The sequence below is a fragment of the Marmota marmota genome, unplaced genomic scaffold, assembly GCF_001458135.2.
Source record: "Marmota marmota marmota unplaced genomic scaffold, marMar, whole genome shotgun sequence".
NCBI classification, from domain to species: domain Eukaryota; kingdom Metazoa; phylum Chordata; class Mammalia; order Rodentia; family Sciuridae; genus Marmota; species Marmota marmota.
Window position 1 is genome coordinate 7,082,815 of NW_026000316.1, and position 6,049 is coordinate 7,088,863.

Below are 6,049 nucleotides of genomic sequence, written 5' to 3' on the forward strand. Positions count from 1 at the left end.
CTTTCTTTCTTTCTTTCTTTCTTTCTTTCTTTCTTTCTTTCTTTCTTTCTTTCTTTCTTTCTTTCTTTCTTTCTTTCTTTTTTCATTCACTTTTCTTTTGTGTAAGAAAAAATTTCAGGAGAATGTGTATTCTTAGACTTCAGGGGTACTTGTCCTTTCCTCATATCCACAGTACTTTTCAGAGTCCTTTTAAAGAATTTTTACTCCTGTTAAAATATATGGAATCATAAGAGAGAGATAAACATAATATTTTCCTTAAGACAGAATATTGTTTTGATCAGCCTAATATATCATACACATTCAATAGAAGTAGAAAATCAGAATTTTCACATGATATAAATTTTATAACTTAGAAGTAGAATTTTACATGGTTTTATAACACATCCTTTTTAAAATTTTTGTTCTAATTAGTTATACGTGACAGTAGAATGCATTTCAACTCAGTGTACACAAATGGAGGACAATGTCTCATTTCTCTGGGAATGTCCTTTTTTTGTTGGATTCAATGCTCAAATATGAGTCTATTCAAATAAATACATGGACTAATAGTGTACCTATTCTATAATACTAAGTGGATTTTTTTCAAACAATGAATGGAGAAGGTTAATATGCATAGATAATATTCTAATTATTACTATGATAAAATCATGTATTTACTACAACTGTATAAGCATCCTAGAACACTCTAACCTATGAACTACCTGAAAAAATTAAATTCTAAGCACTCACCACATATGGTCCTTTGGTCTTTACCTGCTTTACATTAGTCCACAAATTTTTTTGGTGCTTATACTTTGTAATCTATAATGTACTGCCATTATCCACTCTATTTCAAGACCTTTTTGGAGGTGACAGAAGGATTACTGTATTTCTCTGAATGTAAATGAAAAATATAGTCCAAAGGCAAGGTATTTTTCTTGGAATAATATTGTAACAGTATTTCAGAAATGATATCCAAGCCAAAGTAGGCTGATTGTCCAGTTTTCTGATTAATAAAATCCTGACTGTTTTGTTGGCAGGGTTGCTCTGCATATTGTTCATTACAGAACTTCTTTCAGCTCTGTTTTTCTTGTTATAAGGATGCATTCCTTACCAGTTATACCAATAAGTATTATATCAACCTTATTATTTTTTGCTTATTATTTTTAACTCCATTTTTGTCTTCATAAGAATTATAAGGAAGTTGAAAGAGTGATCTCAGGGGCATCTTGTTTAAACTGGGAAAATTATGATCAAATTATTAAATAAAATATAAAATATAACATTTCATTTTCCCCTCTTCTTCTAGAATCACACACAGCATGGTGTTTTCTATGTTGCTGTTGTTGTTTGGGTTTTTTCCCAACCATGAACTTCAGTGGAAATCCTAATGTTTTGTTAATGGTTTGTTTACCATTCAATTTTGAGTAGTTTTTTTTTCTGAAACCAGTTACACATTTGTTATATTTTCTTCAATTGAGATTAACCTACCTTAATATTTTAAGAGAAAGGAGTTATAAGAAACATGGAGATAAAGTATGAGGAAAGTTCCTTATTTTGACCTTAAAGTTTCTTTCCATATGTATCTCTTTCCCAAGAAAAGAAGTTTTCACACTAGTCAATCAAATTTCACTGAACCCTTAGTCCTGGAAATGATTTTAAGCATTTCAATAGAATAGAAAATTAGGCATAAACTTTTTTCTTATAAATTTAATAGCAGCTGAACTGAAAGTTTCAAGCATATATTTGTCATCAACCATTTATTCATTATCTTCATAGTTCATTTCAAAGAAACCATCATGACTAGTTACTGAACAATGTGGTGGAAATCCAAACAGGAAATATTGCATTTGTCCAGATCTGGCTAGGGGCTCACATTTTAGTGGAAAACACAAAAATGAACATCAGTGATTATAATTATTTTTAACATGAATAAACACCTATTTGAGTAAAGAGAAAGAAGTGATTAATTTCTTTTTGTATATTTGTTGAGGACAAGAACCATATCTCTGTTCTTCAGTTATTATCCAAAGTAAACAAGGTCCTGTCATATGGTAAGCATTCAACAGATACTTATTTCATAAGTAAATAAATAAAAGTTATTTAGGAAAGCTTCACAGGAAAAAAAAATGATGCTATGCTTTTTACCTTGCAAATTCTTGTCAAGTTCCAATCTTGTATTAAATACTTTGTTTCATGAGATATTTGGGGTATGGACTGGCATTGTGTTTAATAGCTATTTACTAGAATACCCAATTTACTAGAATCAAGACTTTGCTTATTTATTTATTTATTGTAGTGCTGGAGATCCAGCTGGGCAGACATGTGCTAGCCACGCATTCCACCATGGAACTAAAGACCCAGCAGAGCTTCTGTTTTCCAGTTCTGCAAATGTTCTGATTATAAATACTAATTCGTTTTTAATGTTGTGAGGACTTCTATCCAAGCATATTTGTCATACTTTATCCATTACCTGCTGCCTGTTATTTTTGTTGTAATCCTAGTGACCAGTGTATGCAATTGTAAATTGTATTTTCTCATTTAAAGGGTCTCAAAACTTTAACAGTAACAAGTTGGATGTTTTCCATGACCATAAGAATTGGCTCTAATGAAGGAGTTCTGAAATTCTTCAATAATCAGTAGATGGTATAAAAATGAACACCAAACAAACAAACAAACAAAAACTTAAGATGTAGACAGCGAGACTGAGTCAAATGGCCTAGCCATAGTTCTGCTTCCATTTTTTTCAATGTATCAAAAAAATTCAAATAGAAATTGTTAGTTGAAGATGTACACTTGGTTTTTAGCTGCCCTTTCATGACAGGTATTTTACAATGTATTTTTTCAAAAGAATATATTACAAAAGAGCATGCCCTTATAAACTTTCCATGTATGCTTTCTAACTGCCTATCATATCTGTTGTAGTCCAAAAGGTTGTTGTGTATATCCTGAGTATGATAATTTTCAGGTTTATGGTCATGCAAAATTAAATATGTAGTCTTGAAAGGTAAGCTGTGTAAGTGACAAAAAAAAATGTGATTATGTTGACTTTGTGACTTGTTTTATTTGATTCTTGAATTTATATTTATTTATTCAATCTTTCAAATCTTTCAAGTACTACCTATCAGGTTTTTAAAAAAGAATCACTAGTTAGGGTCAAAGTAATTGTACCAATATTTAAAATATGCAAGGCACCATATTTCAGTCACTGATATGATCATTTATGAGTAACCTATTACAATTTGTTAATGCAGAAGTGACCTTTTTCTTGTAAGCAAAGGGCACATTTTACAGCTTTCTGAATATGTCTTATCTACTTAGAAGGCTTTAGAAAAAAGTAAGATGTGGTGACATTTAGTTTTATTCTAGTTCATTGCCATTAACCTCATGCTGCTGACTTTTAGATAGTTGTATATGGTCTTTCATCAAGACAGAAAAAATGAAAACTTCTCCGTATGCCATTGAAACTTGTTAAAGTATGAAGGTAATAATAAAAGAAGTGAAGAATTTAATAACTCATGTTAGTGATCTAGTGAAGCTCTTCAAGATACCAAAAATACCCAAACAATCAAGGGAGGGATGCTTGAGAAGGTTTCCATCAAACTCTAGTCTTTATGAAAACCTCATCACTCCAACAACTGTCATTGCCTTTGAGCAGCAATCACTTACAAGCTCCATTTCCACATACTTAAATTCACATGAACAGTAGAAAGATCACAAAATAGAAAATGATTCTGATTTTGAGCTTCTTTCCAATGTTGTGATTTCATTCAGAATGCAATTTCATTCCCAGCTCTGCCAGGCCATTTACTATACTCATTGCCTGGCCTTGCACCCTGTGGATCAATTCAGCTATGAAGTTAACAAAGTATGGAAGCTTTCTATGAGCATATATTCAACCATGCATTAGCTATCCTTTTCTCTGCAGTGTGTTTAATGGATTTGGACATAAAATCTCAGGCATTTCACAGGCTGTTTGGTATGTATGGGATATCACAGTTCAGAATGAGGTTTTCATTTCAGTTAATTTAATGTTTGGAGTCTGTCAGATACACTGAGAGATGGGTAGTTATACTATGTGTGCCACAAAAGGATCAGATCTTCCCTCCTCCTCCCCTCTGGTTAGCCTTTCTTGAATGTTTCATTAAACTGATAAATGATTTCCAACAGGGAACATTAGAAATGCTCCAGACATTGGAGAACAAAAAGAGAAGGAGAAAACTGACATAAAAGTAACAATTTCATAGATAACCTTCTATTGCAAAGTGGAACCTTACCTCAGTCTTACTAATTGTTATTTTTTTAATTTAATTTTCTTTTTTCATTGTTGCTTATGATTAGCTCTCACACTTAAAATAAAACATATTTCAAATCCTTGTACTAATTGCAAATACCAAAGAAGTAAAAGTAAGTAGAATCCAATGTAGTGATAAAAATTCACTTTCATCTATACTAATGTTAATGTTTTATATTTCCCAATTATTCAAGCATGGGAGAAGACTATAAAATAAAATTTAACTTTTGAAGAAACATATTTAATTTATTAGAATAATTTACAACAAAAAATCTCTATAAAATTTTCTTTGTATTCCTAAACGATTTTTCTTTTGATAGTTATTGTCAAATTTCTTGTTTGAAATCAATTAATTAATTTTAAATTTCTACCATTAGATAACATTAAACTCATATTCTCTTGTCCAGAAATATTTTCTTTTTCATGTGGCTTTCTTTTGCTTGGTATGATTTTTAAAACTGAATTACAATAAAATATATAAGCAGAATATTAATTAAGATGTTTTCAAATGAACAGGCAGTAATTTGATTATAAAACCACTCAAATCTATATGCAAACTGTGTATTTACAGTCAAAAATAATGTATACTTTCTAACTGCCTATCATATCTGTTGTATGGCAAACCATAATCTCATTTTTATTTTTCTAGCCATATTTGATTAATACTTTACACATTTATAGTACTTCATAAGCTTTCCCTTTGTTGTCACAGCCACAACCATAAGTATGCTCACGCTTCAGAAGTGGCTTGCCTCAGTGTCCTCAGCTGTGGCAAAATGGTCTGTTAGATCCCAATGAGACAGATTAAATAGCTAATGCCAACTTTTGGCAGAAGATCTGGAAGCTGATGAAAGATTAGCTGTTCATCCACAAGCTTGTGACAGTCTATTCCCAGACTTCATACCAGGAAAGTGCCTTGGCTTCCCAAAAAGGTAGGTTTATGGACATAGGCAAGGAAAGAGTGTGCCAATCCTTAAATGCTGGAGAAATCAACCCAAATAAGGAGGATGAGGATTCTTTACAGGCTTCTCAAGAAATACTGTGGATCTAAGAAAACTGACTGCCAGATGTATCACAGCCTGTACTTGAAGGGTAATGTGTTCAAAAACAAGCATATTCTCATGGACTACATCTACAAACTAAACACAGAAAAGACCAACAGGAAGCTCCTAGCTGACCAAGCAGAGACCAGTAGATCTACCATCAGGGAGGCAGGACAAGTACCATGAGGAGCATATACAGGCCAAGGAGATCATCAAGACTCGGTTAAGAAAGAAGATAACAAAAATAAATCTCTTCTTTTTATCTTCTTGTCTGTACAAGTAACCTTGGTGATTATGTAGATCAGCCATTGAAATGAAACAAGGATTTATCCATTGCAAAATAAATAAACAAAATAATAAAGCACTTCACCACTTGTTTTCTTAGGAAGAAAAATCAGAAATTTTAACAATAAAATATTCAACATTGTACCCTATTAAACCATGTTACATTGTTCATGTTACCTTGGGGGAGTGTTTGAATACCTTCAGATCAGAAAATTAGCATTCATTATCTTCCTGTTTCACTGAGCTAAATGTAGCTCCATATCAGCTTTACATTTATGGTCTTATGTGTGTGGTAAAAGTGGTCCTTTGTTTAGAATATGCAGAATCCAGAGGATTTTGTAATTATATATATTCTGTGCTATAGAGTCAAAGAAGACATGTTTAAATCTCTGAATTTAAAAAAAAAACAGCACACTGTAATCAAGTAAACTATGGTATTTTATGATTC

General features: G+C 31.7%; 1 pseudogene; it reads left to right on the plus strand.

Moving 5' to 3' along the window:
- Positions 1 to 5,599, plus strand: part of LOC107156237 — a 43,900-nt pseudogene extending 38,301 nt beyond the window's left edge.
- Positions 5,600 to 6,049: the final 450 nt, after the last annotated feature.